At 46.7% G+C, this 20,571-nt stretch overlaps 3 protein-coding genes across 9 annotated transcripts in view; 1 reads left to right on the top strand and 2 right to left on the bottom strand.

The window, feature by feature from the left end:
* Positions 1–20,571, top strand: part of LOC125686461 (mesoderm induction early response protein 3-like) — a 296,480-nt gene that overhangs the window by 107,778 nt on the left and 168,131 nt on the right. The window lies entirely within an intron of this gene.
* LOC125686467 (uncharacterized) overlaps positions 1–20,571 on the bottom strand; it is a 144,983-nt gene that overhangs the window by 44,970 nt on the left and 79,442 nt on the right. The gene's annotated exons all lie outside the window — the stretch shown is intronic.
* The window catches only part of LOC125686465 (uncharacterized), a 187,120-nt gene that overhangs the window by 93,519 nt on the left and 73,030 nt on the right, over positions 1–20,571 (bottom strand). The window lies entirely within an intron of this gene.

Here is a 20,571-nt window from a genome sequence, read left to right as displayed (position 1 = left end):
TCTCAAAGGGGGAAACAGATCCTAGCCCAGAAGCTGGCAGGGCTCATTGAGATGGCTTTAAACTAGATATGAAGGGGGAATGGGATAAAACCAGGCGTGCTTGAGATGAGCCTAGGGGAATGATGATGAGATTGGGGGTGATGCAAGGGGCTCAAGTGGACGGCATCTACACCAATGCATGGGCAACAAACAGGAGGAGCTGGAAGCCATTGCGCGGCAGGCAAACTATGACTTAGTTGCCATTACAGAAACGTAGGATCACTCCCGTGACTGGAGTGCTGCAATGAATGGCTATAAGCTCTTCAGAAGGGACAGATAACGAAGGAGGGGTGGTGGTATGGGTCTCTATGTTAGAGTGAGTTTTGATGTTGCTGAGCTTGGTTGTTGAGTCTCTATGGGTAAGGAGTGGGGGAGGGCCAACAAGGCAGAAATCCTGGTGGAGGTCTGTTATAGACTGCCTCACCAGGATGAAGAGACAGATGAAACATTCTACAAACAGCTGGCAGAAGTTGCACAATCATCAGCCCTTGTTCTCATGGGGGTCTTCAACTTCCCTGATATATATTGGAAATACAATACAGCACAGAAGAAGCAATCTAGGACATTTCTAGAGTCTATGGAAAACAACTTCCTGAAGCAGCTAGTAAGAGAGCTTACCAGGGGAGGTGCCCTGCTAGACCTGATGTTCACAGAGGAGGACTGGTGTCATGGAGTTATCTCTAGATCTATCTGTGTCTGTAACAGGGCCACCAGGCCCACAGGCCCACCAGCTTGAAAGAGGGGAGGTGGGGAGGTGGGGGGGGGGGGGGGGGGGGGGAAGGGAACAAAAAGGGAAAGGAATAATAAATAAGAAAAAAAAAAACAGCAGTTACAATAAGTTAATTGTGATTGAAGCTAATAAACTTAATACATTTGAGAGTTTCCAAAACTGAAGACCTTACTCTAATGCTGAAGACAAGACAGCTAGGGATGCCTTGTGACTTGTGAGCAGTTTTATCTTTCCCTCTGAATGGAAAATGGAAAGGGAACAGTGCGTCTTCTGTGATATGTTGTTCTCTTCTGAGAATCAGGTACCTGGAAATATCGAAAGTCCACGGAACTGGAGCATTAACTATTTAACTCTCAGTGCTCTATATGATGTTATGATGTGGAATACCGATAACAAAAAAATCATTAAACCATGTCAAATGGTGAAAGATGTGAAGGTCAGGAGCTGTCTTGGGCAGAGTGATCATGAAATGGTAAAGTTCTCAATTCTTGGTGAAGTCAGGAAGGGAGGTCAGCAAAACTGCAACCATGGACTTAAAGAGGGAAGACTTTGAACTATTCGGGATGCTGATAGGGAGAGACATGTAGGATTCAGTCCTGAATGGTAAAAGGGATCCAGGAAGGCTGGTTGCTCCTCAAGAAGAAAGTTTTAAAGGCGCAGGAGCAGGCTATCTCCCTCTGCCTCTACATGAGTAGGTGGTGAAGAAGACCAGCATGATGAACAGGGACCTTTTCCTGAGGCTCCAGGAGAAAAAGAGAATCTTCCTCCTGTGGAAGAAGGGGCAGGCAACTCAGGGAGAGTATAAAGAAGTTGTTAGGATGTGCAGGGAGAAAATTAGAAAGGCAAAAGCCTAGCTTGAACTCAACTTGGCCGTTCATGTAAAAGACAGCAAAAAACTTTTTTACAAGTATATGAACAGTAAGAGGAGGACTAAGGAGAATCACCATTCTTTATTGGATGCAGCAGGGAATATGACCACTGAGGAAAAGGAAAAGGCTGAGGTTCTCAATGCCTTCTTTACATCTCTCTTTAAAAGTCAGACCAGTCTACCTGGACTTCATCAAAGTCTTTGACACTGTCTCCTATAGTATTCTCCTGGAGTAGTTGACAGCCCATGACTTGGACAAGTACACGCTTTGCAGAGTAAAGAACTGGGTAAATGGCCAGGCCCAGTGGACGAGGGTAAATGGAGTTAAATCCAGCTGGTGACTGGTCACGAGTAGATTTCCCCAGGGGTTGGTATTCTGGCCTGTCCTGTTCAGTATCTTTACTGATGACCTGGATGAGGGCATTGAGTGCACCCTCAGTAAGTTTGCAGATAACACCAAGTTGGGAGGAAGTTTCCATCTGCCTGGGGGGGAAGGAAGGCCCTTCAGAGAAATCTGGACAGGCTGGATCTCTGGGCTGAAGCCAGTGGGATGAAGTTCAATAAGACCAAGTGCCAGGTCCTTCACTTTGACCACAACAACCTCAGGCAACGTTACAGGCTTGGGGCAGAGGAACAGGGAAATGATCATCCCTCTATACTCGGCTCTAGTGAGGCCGCACCCTGAGTACTGTGTTCAGTTTTGGGCCCCTCCGTACTTTATTAAGACACTGAGTCCCTGAAGCATGTTCAGAGAAGGGCAATGAAGCTGGTGAGGGGTCTGGAGCACAAGCCTTATAAGGAGCAGCTGAGGGAGCAGGGTTTGTTTAGTCTAGAAAATAGGATGCTCAGGGGGGACCTTATAGCTCTCTACAACTACCTGAAGGGAGGTTGTGGTGAGGTGGGAGTTAGCCTCTTCTCCCATGTAACTAGCGAGAGGACTAGAGGGAATGGCCTCAAGTTGCAGCAGGGGAGATTCAGGTTGGACTTCAGAAAATACTTATTCAAGAGAGTGGTTAGTAACTGGAACAGGCTGTCCAGGGAGGTGGTGGAGTCACTGTCTGTCAATGGTTTATGGGCTGATTCCGTGACTAATGGGGCAGAGAGATCCGTGGATCCGCACCCCAGAAAGGGATAAGGGAAAGGATAGAGAAAAAATAACAGCAGCTACAATCTGAGGAGAAACAACTAATTTAGTAGATAAGATATTGGGATGCAAGAGAACACACTATAATACAATATAATACAATATAATTAGAATTCAAGCTAATAAATCATATATAATGAGAGAGAGTGTCTGAAAAACCAAAGCCCGTACTCCAATGCTGAGGCGAGACATGTGGTCAGGATGAGGAGGAGAGCCTGATGATTGAAAAGGAAAAAAGGGATGTCAGGTGACCTACCAAGAACTTATATCTGTTCCCCCTGAGCAGAAATGATAATAGAACGGCGAACAGTCCTATGGGGAATGTAGTAGTTCTTCTCTTCCTGGACAAGTACCCGGATCTGGAGCATTAACTCTTTAACCCCATAATTAATTTACATGATGTTATGATGTGGAATGCCAATAACCAAAAATCATAAAACCATGACACTGTCCTTGGAGGTGTTCAAGACACATTTAGATGTTGTATTGAGGGACATGGTTTAGTGGGAAATATTGGTGATACGTGGACGGTTGGACTGGATAATCTTGGAGGTTTCTTCCAACCTTGGTTATTCTATGGATTATTTTCTCTCCTTTCTTGAAAACTTCCTCTGCTGTATTGCCCCACATGATAATATCATCAATGTATTGCAGATGTTCAGGAGCTCCACCCTGTTCTAGGGTAGCCTGAATTAGCCCATAGCAAATGGATGGGCTATGTTTCCACCTCAGGGGCAAACTTTTCCAAGTGTACTGAACACCCCTCTGAGTGAAAGAAAACTGTGTCCTGCACTCTGCAGCCAAAGGGATAGAATCATAGAATCATAGAATCATAGAATCACAGAATCATAGCATCACTCTGGTTGGAAAGGACCTTAAAGATCATCAAGTCCAACCGCAACCTAACCATACTATCCTAACTCTAACAACCCTCTGCTAAATCATGTCCCTGAGCACCACATCCAAATGGTTTTTAAACACATTCAGGGATGGTGACTGTTGCAGTAAGCGCCCGTTCCCTTCCCGGGGGGGTCTCGCAGTCTCGCAGTTGCCGACAACATCTCCCCCCTCTCCATGCTCAAGCAAGTTTACTACAACTCGAGAGGACCCTAACCCGTACACCCCGAAATCACCGCATTGCGCCTATACATGCCATTGTCCTCTCGGTTAAGCCTTGCCCCATTACATCCCGAATCGCAAAATAATCCTACCCTAATAACCCTATAACCTATTAACCTAATGACAACCTCTTAACTTAATAATCCTAATGTCTTAATATCTTAAAAGCGAGTTCTACATAAAACTATATATTGCTATCTTAGCATACACTATACTTATTTATAATATACCTTAGCACTCTAACAGTTTACTGGCCTTAAGATAAGTTTTACAAGAGGCGATGTAGTGTATCCTTATGTAATACTAAATCAAGTTGGGACACTTGCTTTAGCAAGCGCCATGTCTTTATATATAATATAACTATAAGAACTAAGCACAATAATACTAAACCTAACACAACAACTATCGGATGCAGTATAAAGTTAAATATCCCCGTTGCTGTAGGGGACCATCCAAAAAGAACCTCCCACCAATGATGTTCTCCATCCTTCATTACTCTCTCTAAGACATGATGTATCTCTTTCATGTCATGATGAATAGTGATCAAGGTTTTCTGTCCATTATCTCTGATGCGTTTTAGCAGTCGGTGCAGATCATCATGTTGCAGAAGCTTCCTTACCAAAGCAAGATTCATTCCAATTAGTGCTGGTTCTAAGTCTTTGATCAGAGTGTAATTAAACTGTAGTAACTGGTACGAAGTAACAGGAGCTGTATAGTTAAAATCGCATCCTAAAATATTAATAAAATTACAAACACAAAGATTTGAATGATTACTAGTATCTACAGCCATATCCCCTATTTGTATGGAATCACAATGGGTTCTCATGCAAGCACATCCTTTTCCAATATATACAAGCATTGTTTTAGGCATCATACCAGGTTGGACCTCAAAGTGGCAGATATTTTGTTCAGTGTCAAGACAGATATCTTGAGTCTCAAAGGTATTACTTTCACAAACAAATCCTCTCTGTTCTCGTATGGCACATGAGCTAGCATCCACAGTTTGCCATTTCCCTTTCTTTTGAAGTGCCCATACCCGATGCTCAGTCGGATACAGAATGGTCCCATCATGATTTAAGCCTAGCACTACAATTGGATATACCGTGTATACTGAAGCATTACTTATCGTCAAGACAAGAGCTATGACATAATTGGTAACAGGGTCGTAAGTGAAGTTAACTAAGTGCCATCAAGATTGAAATTTTCTCTCAAATCTATTTGCATTATCCCAAATTATTTTTCTAATTTCAGTGGGCATAGTGCCATCCTCACCTTCTCTCACGATTGTCGCTGCCATAGATTGCATCCACATCTGGGCCTGGATGCAACTGAGGGCTAACGAGGTGTAACCTTGAACTGCTGAAAGTGCATCCACAATCAGCTGGTGGTCTTCTCTATCTATCCTCCCCCATTGCGGTAATACATCTGATAAAAGCCATTGGCTTGTCCCCAGAGCAGATAGGGACGATTGTAGAGGGTGTTGTAATGCATGTAGATTACTTGCAATGGTGCTTAACTTATTCATGAGTATTTCAGCGTCTATACTATTTAAGACCCCTAAGCCTGTTCCCAGAATACTGGAAACATCTCTTCTTGTTCTTCTAGTTGTATCAAATGCCCATCGGTGCAGCCATGCCGACCATCCAGAATATGATGTGCCTAAGAATGATGCACAATCTGGTTTAATAGTTGAAACATTCGTTTGCAATAATAACATTACTCGTTTGAGGGACCACGTTGGATTAAAAATCACCTGCTGCTGACCTGTATTCTTTATAGCGTACGGCTCAATTTGGTAAATTTTTGGAGAGATAACGCCCTCCACTCTCCTAGTGGAGGTTATATGTGGGACATCAGTTGTATGTTGATTAAAGAGATCCACTTTAAACTCAAAAGATCGTCCTAGAGTGTCTTGTGCCCAAAGCCACGTTATCATTACAAGTTGGATTAGGGTGAAATTATATTGACAATCTCCTTGTTCAATAACACAGGATACATGGCGGCTGCTAGTCCCTCATGAGTTAATGGTGTGACCCTCTGATGATCTAGTACATACTTAATAAGCTCCCCTGGGGTAGTTAAGAGTTCCCGGTGCTGCTCTGATGATTTGCTGGATATCCGGTAGCGATTTTTGCTTAAGACAATCTATTATGACTGAGGATTGGACCTCCCTTGGAAGATCAGATCCCTCCACTGCATGAATTAGACGATTTGCAAAGTCAGAAAATGACTCAGAGGGGCCCTGCTTGATGTCTGCCCACGGAAGCACAGGTTCCACAACCTTAGCCAATTCTCGCAGGGCTTGAAGGGCTGCAGTTATAACAGCTGCCAGCTCTCCTGCTCTAAGCAATGTTGCTTGGCCCTCCGGGGATCCCACCATTCCATCTGCCAGTCCCTGAAGACGTGCAAGATTAGTTCTGTCGCCTCTGCGCTGGCCGTTGGCTGGATGGTGGGGGTCACGGGTGGCAGCAGCCACCACAGCTTGAAGTAGTCTATTCCATTCATCATACCACAAGGTGTATTGTACAGGCTCAAGAATAACATGCATAAGGTTCACCACATCATATGGCAAGAGACTAGAAGCCATGAGAGCTTCCACCGCTGCCATGGTAACAGAGGAACGCAGACCTTTGCTTTTAACTAAATCCGAGAGGCGAGTAATCGCAAAGTAAAGCAACACCAATGTTCACAAATCCATGGGACCCGATGGGATTCATCCACGGGTGCTGAGGGAGCTGGCAGAGGTGATTGCTGAACCGCTTTCGGTCATTTTTGAGAAGTCTTGGAAGACGGGGGAGGTGCCTGAAGACTGGAAGATAGCCAACGTCACCCCGGTCTTCAAAAAAGGCAAGAAGGAAGACCCAGGCAATTATAGGCCAGTCAGCCTCACCTCTGTCCCTGGAAAGGTGATGGAACAGCTTGTATTGGATGTCATCTCCAGACAACTGGAAGAAGAGGAGGTTATCAGGAGTAGTCAGCACGGGTTCACAAGGGGGAGGTCGTGCTTGACCAACCTGGTAGCCTTCTATGATGTTGTCTCTGGCTGGGTGGATAGGGGGAGAGCAGTGGATGTAGTCTACCTTGATTTCAGCAAGGCATTTGATACTGCCCCCCACGACATCCTTATAACAAAGCTGAGGAAGTGTGGGATAGATGAGTGGACAGTGAGGTGGGTTGAGAACTGGCTGACTGGCAGAGCACAGAGGGTCGTTGGTGGTGGTGCAGAGTCCGGTTGGAGGCCTGTAACCAGCGGTGTTCCTCAGGGGTCTGTGCTGGGTCCGGTCTTGTTCAACATCTTCATCAATGACCTTGATGAGGGGATAATGACAACCCTCAGCAAGTTTGCTGATGATACGAAGATGGGAGGATTGGCTGACACGCCTGAACGCTGTGTTGCCATTCAGCAAGACCTAGATAGGCTGAAGAGCTGGGCAGAAAGAAACCGGATGAGGTTTAACAAAAGCAAGTGTAGAGTCTTGCATCTGGGGAGGAATAATTCCATGCACCAGTACAGATTGGGGGATGACCTGCTGGAGGGGAGCTCTGCGGAGAGGGACCTGGGTGTCCTGGTGGACGACAGGTTGGCCATGAGCCAGCAGTGTGCCCTTGTGGCCAAAAAGGCCAATGGCTTACTGGGGTGCATTAAAAAGAGCGTGTCCAGCAGGTCAAAGGAGGTGATCCTCCCCCTCTACTCTGCCCTGGTAAGACCTCATCTGGAGTACTGCGTCCAGTTCTGGGCTCCCCAGTACAAAAAAGACAGGGATCTCTTGGAAAGAGTCCAGCGGAGGGCCACAAAGATGGTGAAGGGCCTGGAGCATCTCTCCTATGAGGAAAGGCTGAGTGAACTGGGTCTGTTCATCCTTGAGAAAAGAAGACTGAGAGGGGACCTGATCCAGGTCTATAAATATCTAAGGTGTGGGGGGCAGAATGGTGAGGCTGGACTCTTCAGTGGTGAGTGGAGACAGGACAAGGGGAAACGACTGGAAACTGCAGCATAGGAAGTTCCGCACAAATATGCGCAAGAACTTCTTTACAGTGAGGTGACAGAGCACTGGAACAGGCTGCCCAGGGAGGTGGTGGAGTCTCCTTCTCTGGAAATGTTCAAGACCTGCCTGGATGCCTACCTGTGCGACCTAGGGTAGGGAACCTGCTTTGGCAGGGGGGTTGGACTCGATGATCTCTGGAGGTCCCTTCCAACCCCTACAGTTCTGTGATTCTGTGATTCTGTAATCGCTTTGGAATCCAAAGGAGTCCAAGCTGGACCCTCTGGTTTTACCACCACCGGGAGAGTAAGCGCGGTACCTGCCGGATCTGCAGCTCGTATGTCTTCTCTCACACGAGCCCAATCAGTGAGGGTAGGCGGGCCCCATGAAGGGATATGGGACCACGCCCCTCCTGAGCGGACCCCGGAGCCATCCGCGTTGGAACGCCCCCCCCACAGCAAAGCGTCGCGGGACAATCCACGCCCCTCGGGGGGTGGCCGCCATAGGAAGCGGACTCGGGCAATAGGGGAGTCCTGCCCCCTCTGCAGCATTCCACAGGTCACACCACAACTCCTCCAGACATCTCTCCCTCTCCAAGGACCCTTTTATCAATTGTGCTAGAAGTTATACCGCATTCCTCTGCAGGCCCCCCTCCCCCTTTATCTTTGAAGGGCTTAAGTGAAGGATATAAGCTGCAATCCGGGTAAGGAGGAGGGTCCTCCTCTTTATGGTCTAATCGTTCCTGCTCCGTTTCGTTCTTCTTTATCCCCAGGGTCGTTGTTTCTGGTAGGGCCGAAGGAGTCAGCGCCATCTTGCCCTCCAGCGAACCTGCAGGGGAGACAAGACCCCCCCCCCGTCCCTAACCCCAGCAGATCCCTAGCACGGTCATCTGCAATTTTCTCCTCTCTCGCTTTCCTAAGGGCTGTCAAAATTAATCCCCACACTTTAAACTCCTTTGTCTACTTGAGTAGACATTGCCCTCTGTGAGAGCGCGGCAGTGAATGAATCCCAATTATCAGGATCATATAAGTCAGAGGGGGATTATAATAGCCCCTCCTTCTCCAGCAACAAGAGTGTCGCTGAAACCTCCTTCTTAGAAGGTACATTTTTCCCGCAATAAAACTTGCATGCATGAAGAATCACCTTTATGACAGCTTCCATATCGCCTCTGGCCAAACGTATGTCTGGCCTTCTCCTGGCGCTTCCCCTAGCGTCCTAGGGGGAATCCTGGCTCCTTTTCCGAGCCTCCCGCCTGACGAGGAGTAATGGCCACCTCCTCCCCGTCCCCGGGCTTCCACCACTCCGCGGATTTGAATTTACCGCTCCACAGTGGGATCCTGCACCGCCAACAGACATCTGACTCACTCCCAGGAATCACGTTGGTCGGGGTCACCACTTGTTGCAGTAAGCACCCGTTCCGCTCCCCTGGGAGACCGCAGCTTGGCCAATTACTGAGGTGACACCAATGTGATGAGCAGCAAATGGCATTTATTACACGTATACACTAGCTTATATAGCCTAAGTGCTTCGTTTACGCCCCTAAGGGCATGTACCACCCATCAATCATAGAGCAGGGAGAGGGCCTAACGCATCACATCCCGCGGGGGGGTCTCGCAGTCTCGCAGTTGCCGACAACAGGTGACTCAATCACCTCCCTGGGGAGCCTATTCCAGTGCTTAACAGCCCTTTCTTTAAGTTTTTTCTGATATCCAACCTAAACCTTCTCTGGCGCAACTTGAGGCCATTTCCTCTCATCCTGTCACCTGTCACCAGTAAGAAAAGACCAGCCCCGCTCTCGCTGTAAGCACTTTTCAGATATTGGAAGAGATCAATAAGATCTCCCCTCAGCCTCCTTTTCCCCATACTAAACAGCCCCAGTTCCTTCAGTCTCTCCTCGTAGGGCATACTCTCCAAGCCCTTCAGGAGCCTTGTTGCCCTTCTTTGGACCTGCTCCAGCACCTCAATGCCCTTTTGGTATTGAGATGCCCAAAACTGAACACAGCACTTGAGATAAGGCCTCACCAGTGTCAAGTACAGGGGCAGGATTACCTCCCTAGTCCTACTCACCACACCATTCCTGGATGGAAAAGAACACATTGGCAATGTCATTTGTGGAGTAACACCTGGCTGCCTTTGACTCCAGTTCATACTGGAGTTTTAGTATGTCTGGTACAGCAGCACTCAAAAGTGGTGTGACTTTCATTCAGGCCATGATAGTCCACCGTCAGCCTGTACTGTCCACTTATTTTTCACATAGGCTATATGGGGCTGTTGAAGATTGAGTGAGTTTTGCTGATCACTCCTTGGCTCTCCAAGTTGACGGATCAATTTATGGATGGGGAGCAGGGAGTCCCGGTTAGTGTGATAGTACTATCTGTGCACTGCTGTAGTAGCAATTGGTACCTGCTGTTCTTCTACTTATGACAATCTCAAAACAGACAAGTCTTCTGAAAGGCTGGGCAAGGCAGACAGATTCTTAATATTCTCCATCTCTAAAGCAGCTATTCCAAAAACCCATCGATACCCCTTTGGGTTCCTGAAAATGCCCCCTCTTAAGACTGTCAATACTGAGGATATATGAAGCCCCTGGGCCAATCACAATAGGATGTTTTTACCTGTCTCTTCCTGAAGCGCAAAATCAAACTTTATAACCACAGAGTAGTCATAAAGCAGGTATGTTTACTCAGCACTGCGCACCCATGCCGGATGCAGGGGGTAACCCCTCCAAGCCTGCATACCAGAGGTGAAAGGCACATATTTAAAGAACAAGCTGCTTATGTATGCATTACATTTCCGAGAAAAGGTTGGGTTATTACAATGAGTTCCCAAAATGATTGACTTTTTTTTCTGCCCAGAGTCTTAGATCTTTTACGCATGCTTGGTATCTCTTGGTGGTCATCTGGTGGTCTTTTCTGATGAAAGCCATATGTCTTTCTCGCTGTGTACTCTTGGCCTGGGTTGAGTTTGAAGACAGATTAGCTCTATCTGGTTGTCTCATTGCCTACAACTCCGTCCATCAATCTGCTGCTTCTTCATTAATTTGCGGTTTTACTGTCCGAGCCTGATACCTTGCATTCCAGAGATAGGATAGCTAACAGTGTTTTTTGGAGAAACAAGAGACTTGCTGTCTGTACTAATTGTCTAAGTCTGTACAAAAGCATTTGTTATCAGCAGCTAAAACCTGGCTTAGAAAGGTCAGATCTGTAGCTGCCGATTCAGCACCCCATGAAGGCACATAACTTTTAGCCTAACTTATTTTCCTTAATTCATCCCAGTGAGGCTCGTTGCCTTCAGCACAGTCAACTCTTGAGAACCTTCTGTCACCCTGTTTACAAGGGTGGATAGGACAAGGGGGTATGGTTTTAAACTGAGACAGGGCAGGTTTAGGTTAGATATTAGGAGGAAGTTTTTCACTCAGAGGGTGTTGAGGCACTGGAACAGGTTGCGCAAGGAGGTTGTGGATGTCCCATCCCTGGATGCATTCAAGGCCAGGCTGGATGTGGCTCTAGGCAGCCAGGTCTAGTGCTTGGCAACCCTGCTCATATGAAGGAGGCTGAAACTAGATGATCTTTGTGGTCCTTTTCAACCCAGGCCATTCTATGATTCTATGATTCTATGATATGAAATACAGATGGATTCTGTGCCTTCATTTGTAGTTCACTTCTTCTGTAACTCTTTTACTCATGCCTGTAGGGCTGAGGTAAATTTTCCATCCCACCTCCACATATTCTCTTCATGATCATGCAGGTAAAATCATAGAGTACATGGTGTGAACCCAGTATTATCCTTTGCTTGAGCAGAGGGACACCTGCCTTTAATAGCAAAGATATTGGATTGTACAGGTGGGGAGTTAGGTTCATCATTTTTGATTAGTTGGAACTATCTTTCCTCTATTCTGTCCATTCTTTCCAATATTGCCAAGACACAGATTCATGAGGGAGAGGTGAAATTTCCTTCAAATTCTCAGAGTGTTAATTAAATCATGTTTTTTTCCATATCACTGCTGCTTGTGTACCAGAATAGATTACTGGTGCAGTTTGTGTGAATTTCCAGTACATAACTGGTGAACACCTAACTCTTTCAGGATCATGGTCTGGATTTGAATCATCAGGATCAAATATGGGGTTGTAAAGCAACTCCACCATTGCTAATTCTCTTAGATACCTTATTTCCATCGTGGCCCATTTACTTCAATGAGTCATCACATAGTCTTTGAAGGGATATTTTTCCCATACAGCTGTTAAAATTCACTTCCAGAGAGTGTAAGCTTGATTCTGTTTTCTGCTAATTCCTCTGTCAATGGCTGGATCTCTAGCGATACCTGCCAGCTGGCAGGCTTCTTTATCATCTAGATCCACTTTACCTTCTCCAAGGGCAACTAACATCGACACTGATTTTCCCTCCAGTTGAACCTCTGTTTTAAGTTCAGAGATTCTCTTGGTTTGGACTTTCTCTCCCTCAGCTCAGAGACTATCCCTTTTAGCTTGGAAACTTTCTTTCTCAGCTTGGAGACTGACTTCCTCAGCTTGGAGACTGACTTCCTCAGTTTGGAGACTGACTTCCTCAGTTTGGAGACTTTCTCTCTCAGTTTGGACTCTCTCCAGAATAGTGTTGAAAAGGGCTCAGTAGGCATAAGCCAGGCCTCAAATAATTTATGCCTCCTTAGATCTGCTGGGGCTGCAACCATCCTCTCTACATGCCTAAACTTTTAGGGTTCTGCAGGTGTCTGGGAGTGAAATTCCATGACACAGGGGATGCCAATTTCTCTAATGTCTCTCTTAAGTCTCTCCACACTCCCTGCTACACAGTATTCAGGGCAGGTAAGACTGTTCTGGGCAAGGGACCTAAAGCAAAAAGGCCTGACAAAAAGCTCTTTTTAGGGATTTTCTGAAGCCAGCAAAAGTGCTGTACCTGTGCCAGGGGGCTGGTCACTTGTGGGCAGGCTGCTGAGCTAGCAGGGGTGGAGCTGACACTGCCCATTCTTGTCCCCAACCTTGAGCCTTAGCTGTCAGGTTATAAGCTACCTCAAGGAGGGCAGAGGCTAGCTTCCTCCCACAGAGCCCTTAGGGCAAGCACAAAGCAAACTAAGGGTGCTGTTGCCTGCTGGGCTCCAGAATGGTTAACCATGGTCTGTACCAGGTGGAGAGCTTGCCCCAAGAAATCTGTGGCAACCCAAACAGAGGGCCTGCCTAGAGATGTTGCTGTCCAGATTGCTGTTTGCAGGGAGTTCTCCAGCCTGTTGCTGCCAGGGGAAAGCAGTAAGAATTCCACCTGTGTGAAGTGCAAGCAAGTGGATGACCTGCTTAGCATGGTGGCAGAGCCAAAAGGGGAGGTTGCAAGAGTGAGGGCCATCAGGGACTGTGAGTGGGAAATTGACTGATGGAGTAGGAGGGAAGGGCACTGGGGAGATGTCCTACAATTGGTGGTGGACCCCCTGGCCTGTCCCTGTCAGGCAGAGGGGGGATACCTGAGGGATGGGGAGGGTTGGGAGATGGTCCCTGCTCGATATCGTGGGCAAACCACCCCTCTGCCTACCTTGCATCTTCAGGTCCCCCTGAGCAATAGGTTTGAAGCATTGGACACTGAAGTAAGTGGGGAGGCATGGGAAGGTTCCCCTAAAAGGTTACCAAGGGCGAGGCAGTCTACACCGCGTGTTGAGACTGCCTCTGCCAGGAAAGAAAGAAGGGTGGTTGTGGTAGGCGACTCCCTTCTCAGAGGAATGGAGGGCCCCATTTCCAGACCAGACCCAAGCCATAGGAAAATGTGCTGCCTTCTGGGGCCCAGGACATAACTAGAAAACTCCCAAAGCTGGTTCACTCCACTGATTACTTCCCATTCCTCATCATTCAGGTGGGCAGTGATGAAATCGCTTAGAGGAGCTTGCAAACTATGAAAAGAGATTTCAAGGGTTTAGGGAGAATAGTTCAAGGAGTGGGAGCTCAGGTGGTGTTTTGTTCCATACCTTCTGTGGCAGTGAAGAACACAGAACAGGCTAGGAAAACACTGGTAATCAATAATTGGCTCAGAGTCTGGTATCAAGGCAGGAACTTTGAGGTTTAGACCATGGGGCAGTTTACTCGTCCCCTGTCCTGTTGTCCATGGTTACAACTTGTCAACGGTTTACGGGCTAGTTCCGTGACGAGCCGGGTGGAGGGATCCACGGATCCACGCCTCTGTAAAAAAAGGAAACAGGGGACCCAAAATAATTAAAAACAGCGGCAACGATATGAGGAGAAACAAACTAATTTACTAAATATAGTATCAGAATGCAACACACTATAATACAATATAATCAGAATTGAAGCTAATAAATCAAATATAATGAGAGAGAGAATGTCCGATAGGTGGATAGGCCTCACCACAACGCTGAGGTGAGATGCACAGTCCAGTTGAGCAGCAGGGAGATGGGAGCAGCGCCCACAACGAAGGGCAGACGAAAAAGAGCCCATCAGGTGACCTTGCCAGGAGTTACATCTCCTCTCCCTGACCACAAAGTCCCCTGGGGAATGTAGTTCTTCTTCTCTTCTGGGCAGGTACCCAGGACTTGAGCATTAACAGTTAAACTCCCAGTGCCCCACATGATGTTATGATGTGGAATACCAAAAACCAAAAATCACAAAACCATGACACAACTTGCCTGTCTCAAAGGGGAAATGAATCCTATCTCAGGAGCTAGCAGGGCTTATTGAAAGAGCTTTAAAGTAGCTATGATGGGGGAAGGGGACAAAACAGGCCTCACAAGAGATAATCCCAGGGGAACGATGAAAATTAAAGACAGAGAGCTGTTGGAGAGGGTCCAGAGGAGAGCCACAAAGATGATCAGGGGGCTAGAGCACCTCCCCTATGAAGACAGGCTGAGGGAGCTGGACTTGTTCAGCCTGGAGAAGAGAAGGCTGCGAGGGTGACCTAATTGCAGCCTTTCAGTACCTAAAGGGGGCCTACAAACAGGAGGGGAATCAACTCTTTGAAAGGGTAGATAACAGCAGGACGAGGGGAAATGCTTTTAAGTTGAGGGAGGGAAAATTTAGGTTGGATATCAGGGGGAAGTTCTTTACTATGAGAGTGGTGAGGTTCTGGAACAGGCTGCCCAGAGAGGTTGTGGATGCCCTGTCCCTAGAGGTGTTCAAGGCCAGATTGGATGGGGCCCTGGGCAACCTGGTCTAGTATTAAATGGGGAGGTTGGTGGCCCTGCATGTGGCAGGGAGGTTGGAGATTCATGATCCTTGAGGTCCCTTCCAACCCAGGCCATTCTGTGATTCTGTAATTCTGTGAATCACAGAATCACAGAATTGTAGGGGTTGGAAGGGACCTCCAGAGATCATAGAGTCCAATCCCCCTGCCAAAGCAGGTTCCCTACAGCAGGTCGCACAGGTAGGCATCCAGGCAGGTCTTGAACATCTCCAGAGAAGGAGACTCCACCACCTCCCTGGGCAGCCTGTTCCAGTGCTCCGTCACCCTCACTGTAAAGAAGTTCTTGCGCATATTTGTGCGGAACTTCCTATGCTGCAGTTTCCAGTCGTTTCCCCTTGTCCTGTCTCCACTCACCACTGAAGAGTCCGGCCTCACCATTCTGCCCCCCACACCTTAGATATTTATAGACCTGGATCAGGTCCCCTCTCAGTCTTCTTTTCTCAAGGCTGAACAGACCCAGCTCACTCAGCCTTTCCTCATAGGAGAGATGCTCCAGGCCCTTCACCATCTTTGTGGCCCTCCACTGGACTCTTTCCAAGAGATCCCTGTCTTTTTTGTACTGGGGAGCCCAGAACTGGACGCAGTACTCCAATGATTGATGCTTGAGCTGGGGGTGAAGCAGATGTCTCAGCTGAAGCACATCTACATCAATGCATGCAGCATGGGCAACAAGAAGGAGAAACTGGAAGCAATTGTGCGGCAGGCTAACTATGACCTAGTTGCTATTACTGAAATGTGATGGGACCACTCCCATGACTGGAGTGCTGTGATGGATGGCTACAAGCTCTTCAGAAGGGATAAACAAGGAAGGAAGGGTGGTGGTGTGGCTCTTTATATTAAAGAGTGTTTTGATGCTGAAGAGATTGGGGTTGGGAATGATAAAGTTGAGTATCTACGGATAAGAATTGGGGAAAGGCCTGTAGGGGTGATATCTTGGTGGTGGTCTGTTACAGACTGCCTAATCAGGACGAAGAGATGGATGAGGCATTCTATGAGCAACTTGCGAAAGTTGTGTGATCGCCAGCACTTGTTCTCATGGGAGACTTCAACTTCCGTGATATATGCTGGAAATATAATACAGAGCAGAGGAAGCAGTCCAGGAGGTTTCTAGAGTATGTGGAAGATAGCTTCCTTACACAGCTGGTAGGAGAGCCTACCAGGTGTGGTGCCCTGTAGACTTGCTCTTCACTAACAGAAAAGGACTGCTGGGAGATGTGATGGTTGGGGACTGTCTTGGGCTGAGTGATCATGAAATTGTAGAATTCTCTATTTTTGGTCATGTCAGAAGGGTGACTAGTAAAACCGCTATCTTGAAATTCCAGAGGGCAGACTTTGACCTGTTTGGGATGCTTGTTGCAGGGGTCCCTTGGGAGTGGCTCCTGAAGGGTAAAGGGGTCCAGGAAGCTTAGACGCTCCTCGAGACAGAAATCTTAAAGGCACAAGACCAGGATGTTCCTGAGTGCTGTAAGGTGAGCCAGAGGGGAAGATGACCGGTGTGGATGAATTGGAATTTTTTGTTGAGACCTCTGAAAGAAGGTACAGGCTACTTGGGGATACTACAAAGAAGTTGCTAAGGTATGCAGGGAGGAAGTTAGAAAGGCAAAAGCCCAACTTGAACTCAGATTGGCCACTGCAGTAAAAGTGAATAAGAAATCCTTTTACAAATATATTAATGGTAAGAGAAGAACCAAGGAGAATTTCCATCCTTGATGCAGCAGGGAATGTGACCACTGAGGTTAAGGAAAAGGCTGAGGTTCTCAATGCATTCTTTACATCTGCCTTTAATAATGAGATTGGTTATTCTCAGGGCACTTTGCACCCTGACCTGGAAGTCTGTGATGGAATACAAAGTACAACCCCAGTGATTCAGGTGGAGACAGAGAGCTCTTCCTCTATCTGGACTGTTACAAGTCTGTGGGACCAGACGGGCTCCACCCTAGGGTGCTGAGGGAGCTGGTGGAGGTGATTGCCAAGCTGCTTTCCACTATCTTTCAGCATTCCTAGTTATCTGGAGAGGTCCCAGAGGATTGGAGGCTTGCTGGCATGACTCCCATCTAGAAGAACGGATGATCTGGGGAACTACAGTCCTGTCAACCTAACCTCGGTACCAGGGAAAGTTCACAGAATCACACAGAATCACAGAATCACCCAGGTTGGAAGGGACCTCAAGGATCATGTAGTTCCAACCCCCCTGCCTGGCAGGGCCACCAAACATACACATTTAGATCAGGTTGCCCAGGACCCCGTCCAACCTGGCCTTGAACACGTCCAAGGACGGGGCATCCACAACCTCCCTGGGCAGCCCGTTCCAGGGCCTAACCACTCTCCTTGTAAAGAAGTTATTGAGTAAATCATCTTGGGTGTGATCACACAGCACATGCGTGGCATCCAGGGGATCAGGCCCAGCCAGAACGGTTCATGAAAGGCAGGTCGTGCTTGACCAACCTCATTTCCTTCTATGACTGGGTGACCAGACTTGTAGACAAGGGAAAGCTGTTGATGCTGTCTACCTAGACTTCAGCAAAGCCTTTGACATGGTCTCCCACAGTACTCTCATGGGGAAATTGGCTACCTGTGGCCTGGACAGGTATACTCTTCACTGGGTAAAGAACTGGGTAGAGGGCCATGCCCAGCAGGTAGTAGTTTATGGAGTTAAGTCCAGCTGGCGACTCATTACAAGTGGCGTCCCCCAGGGGTTGGAACTGGGGTGCATCAGGTTTAATATTGTTATTGATGACCTAGATGAGGAGATCGAGTGTACCCTCAGTAAGTTTGCAGATGACACCAAGCTGGGAGGTAGTGTCAATCTGCCTGAGGGTAGGGAGGCCCATCAGAGGAATCTGGATAGGTTGGATTGCTGGGCTGAGGTGAATGGGATGAGGTTCAACAAGGCCAAGTGCCAGGTCCTGCACTTTGGCCACAATAACCCCATGCAGTGCTATGGGCTTGGGGCAGAGTGGCTGGATGACTGTGAAGAGGAAAGGGACATGGGGGTGTTGGTTGATGCTCGGCTGAATATGAGCCAACAGTGTGCCCAGGTAGCCAAGAGGGCCAATGCCATCCTGGCCTGCATTAGAAATAGTGTGGCCATCAGAAACAGGGAGGTAATCATCCTCCTGTACTAGAATGGAACATGATGCAATGTAACACCTTAACAAGCTGTATTAGAGGAGAGAAAAGTCTCATTTAGAATCATAGAATTGCTCAGTTGGAAAAGACCTCAAAGATCATCAAGTCCAACCACAACCTAACCATACTACCTAACTGTCCCTGAGCATCACACCCAAACAGTTTTTAAAAACATCCAGGGATGGTGACTCAACCACCTCCCCGTGGAGCCTATTTCAGTGCTGTCACAGAGTTCTCTCTGGATCCCTGTCCATGACACGGAGGGGGCGCAGGCCCAAAGAGAAAAAACAAACAAAGGAGAAAAAAAGGAAAAAAAAAAATGTTAACCCTTTACGGTCTGGTCCAGCCCCATGACTATTGAGGCAGTGCACTCCTGGGCAGGCAGCTCAGGAGAGAGAGAAGGGGGTGGGGGGGTAGGGGGGAAAAGGTAGGGAGATAGATGGGTCTAAAAAAAAAAACAGAGAAATGGCAATGATCTGAGGAGGAACGTTAATTTACTAAATCCAACAAAATCAAACAAAATGAGAGAGAGAGTGTCGAAAATGGAAGCCTTACACTGCAGACTACAGAAGAAACCACATGCTTCTCTGCCGTGAAACAGAGTCTGCAAGAGGGAGAGAGGCTAGTGGCCTGCCAGGAGCTCCACCTTTCTTCCTCTGGGCCGGAAGTCCTCTGGGGAGTGCTGCTCCTCCCCTCCGAGAACCATAATGCCCAAAAAGGCAGTCCACAGAACCATAACATTAACTCGTTAACTCCCACTGCTTTACATGATGCTATGATGTGGAATACCAACAACAAAAATCACAAAACCACAACGTTCCACCCCTTATTCCACATCAGCACATCATGCTTAGCATATATCTATATACAAACAAATGGCAATTAGCATGTATTACCCACACACGTCTGTATACACATATATTGCGAGAAACACTCAAAGTCAAAAATTTCACGTTAGGAAGTTCTTAGTGACAGCAGCAAAGTTTATTTATTATTATAATAATGGGGGAACATCCCCTATTGGAAAGGGAGAAATTGCGCACTGATCAGCAAAAATCATTCCGTTATATACCCTAAACCCAACGCAGGTAATGCTCTCCTGGTGCTCGCTCATTGGTTGAATGTCTCAGGTTCACAATCTCCCCGATGCTGTTGCCATGACACATTTCCATATAAGGTCCGTTACCAACCTGTTGTTGTTTTTTTTTTTTTGTTTTGTACTTTTCTCTGGAGATAGGAGGGCAATGATTCCAAGAGTGAGCACATTTGCTCTGTCCCATGCTAGGCTCTCCCCACCCTACATATTTACCTTGTGTTTGTCTCAATACTACTGAAGTCAGAACACCCCCAATCTTAACTTTACTCTGTTCAGCAACTTTCTTTGAGAAAAAAAAAATACAACTTATATAATTGTTTCTCAAGAGGGTTATAAGAAGTTCAGTAAGGGCTTATACTACATACAGAAAATACTGGAAACTTCCACTACAAAAACACAATCTACCTCTCACAATTCCCCCCTCTTTTTCTTTTTGCCCTTCTGTGTTTTTGCACCAAACTCTGAAACACTTCTAATATAGGAGAAGTATCTTACTAGCTTAATTTGATGAATGACAGCAATAATCTATCACAACTAATTGTCTCACTATTTTCCAAACTCTAATATATAATATTAAGAATAAGCAGATCAGGCATAAAATCAAAATAATTACAATAGGATGCAACATCTTATTCAAAAGCCCTGTTGCAGTAGGTGACCATCCAAAAAGAATATTTCACCACTGATGTCCTTCATCTTTTTTTACTCATTCCATTTTTCAATGTATTTCCTTCTCATTGTGGTGTACCATGATCAGAGTTCTTTGTCCATTCTCTTTGGATTACTTCAGTAACTGTTTCAGGTCCTTACATTGTAACAACTTCTTTACCATTGTAATATTCATCGCAATATGAACAGGTAGTAAATCTTTTATCAGTATATAATCAGATTGTACTAGCTGATATGAGGTGACAGGTACAGTATATGTAAAAATCACACCCTGTTAATTTGGTGAAGTTACAAATAAAAGGGTTAGCATGAGTTCTAGTATCTACGGTATCATCATTAATCACAATAAAATTACAATGTGTCCTCATACAAACACAGCCTTTTCCTATATAGACCAATACAGTTTCAGGTTTTGCATTAGGATGGATTTCAAAATGACATACATTCTTTGCTGTGACAAATATCCTGGGCCCTGATGGTGTTGCTTTCACAAATAAATCCTTGCTGAGTTCTTATTGTACAGAAGGTGACATCAACTGCCTGCCATTTCTCAGCTTCACAATAGGCCCATTCTTGGTGTTCAATAGGGTAAAGAACAGACCC

Source organism: Lagopus muta, chromosome W (assembly GCF_023343835.1).
Source record: "Lagopus muta isolate bLagMut1 chromosome W, bLagMut1 primary, whole genome shotgun sequence".
Taxonomy (NCBI): Eukaryota; Metazoa; Chordata; class Aves; order Galliformes; family Phasianidae; genus Lagopus; species Lagopus muta.
Note: the sequence above shows the minus strand (reverse complement) of the source record. Positions and strands in the feature narration are given on the sequence as shown.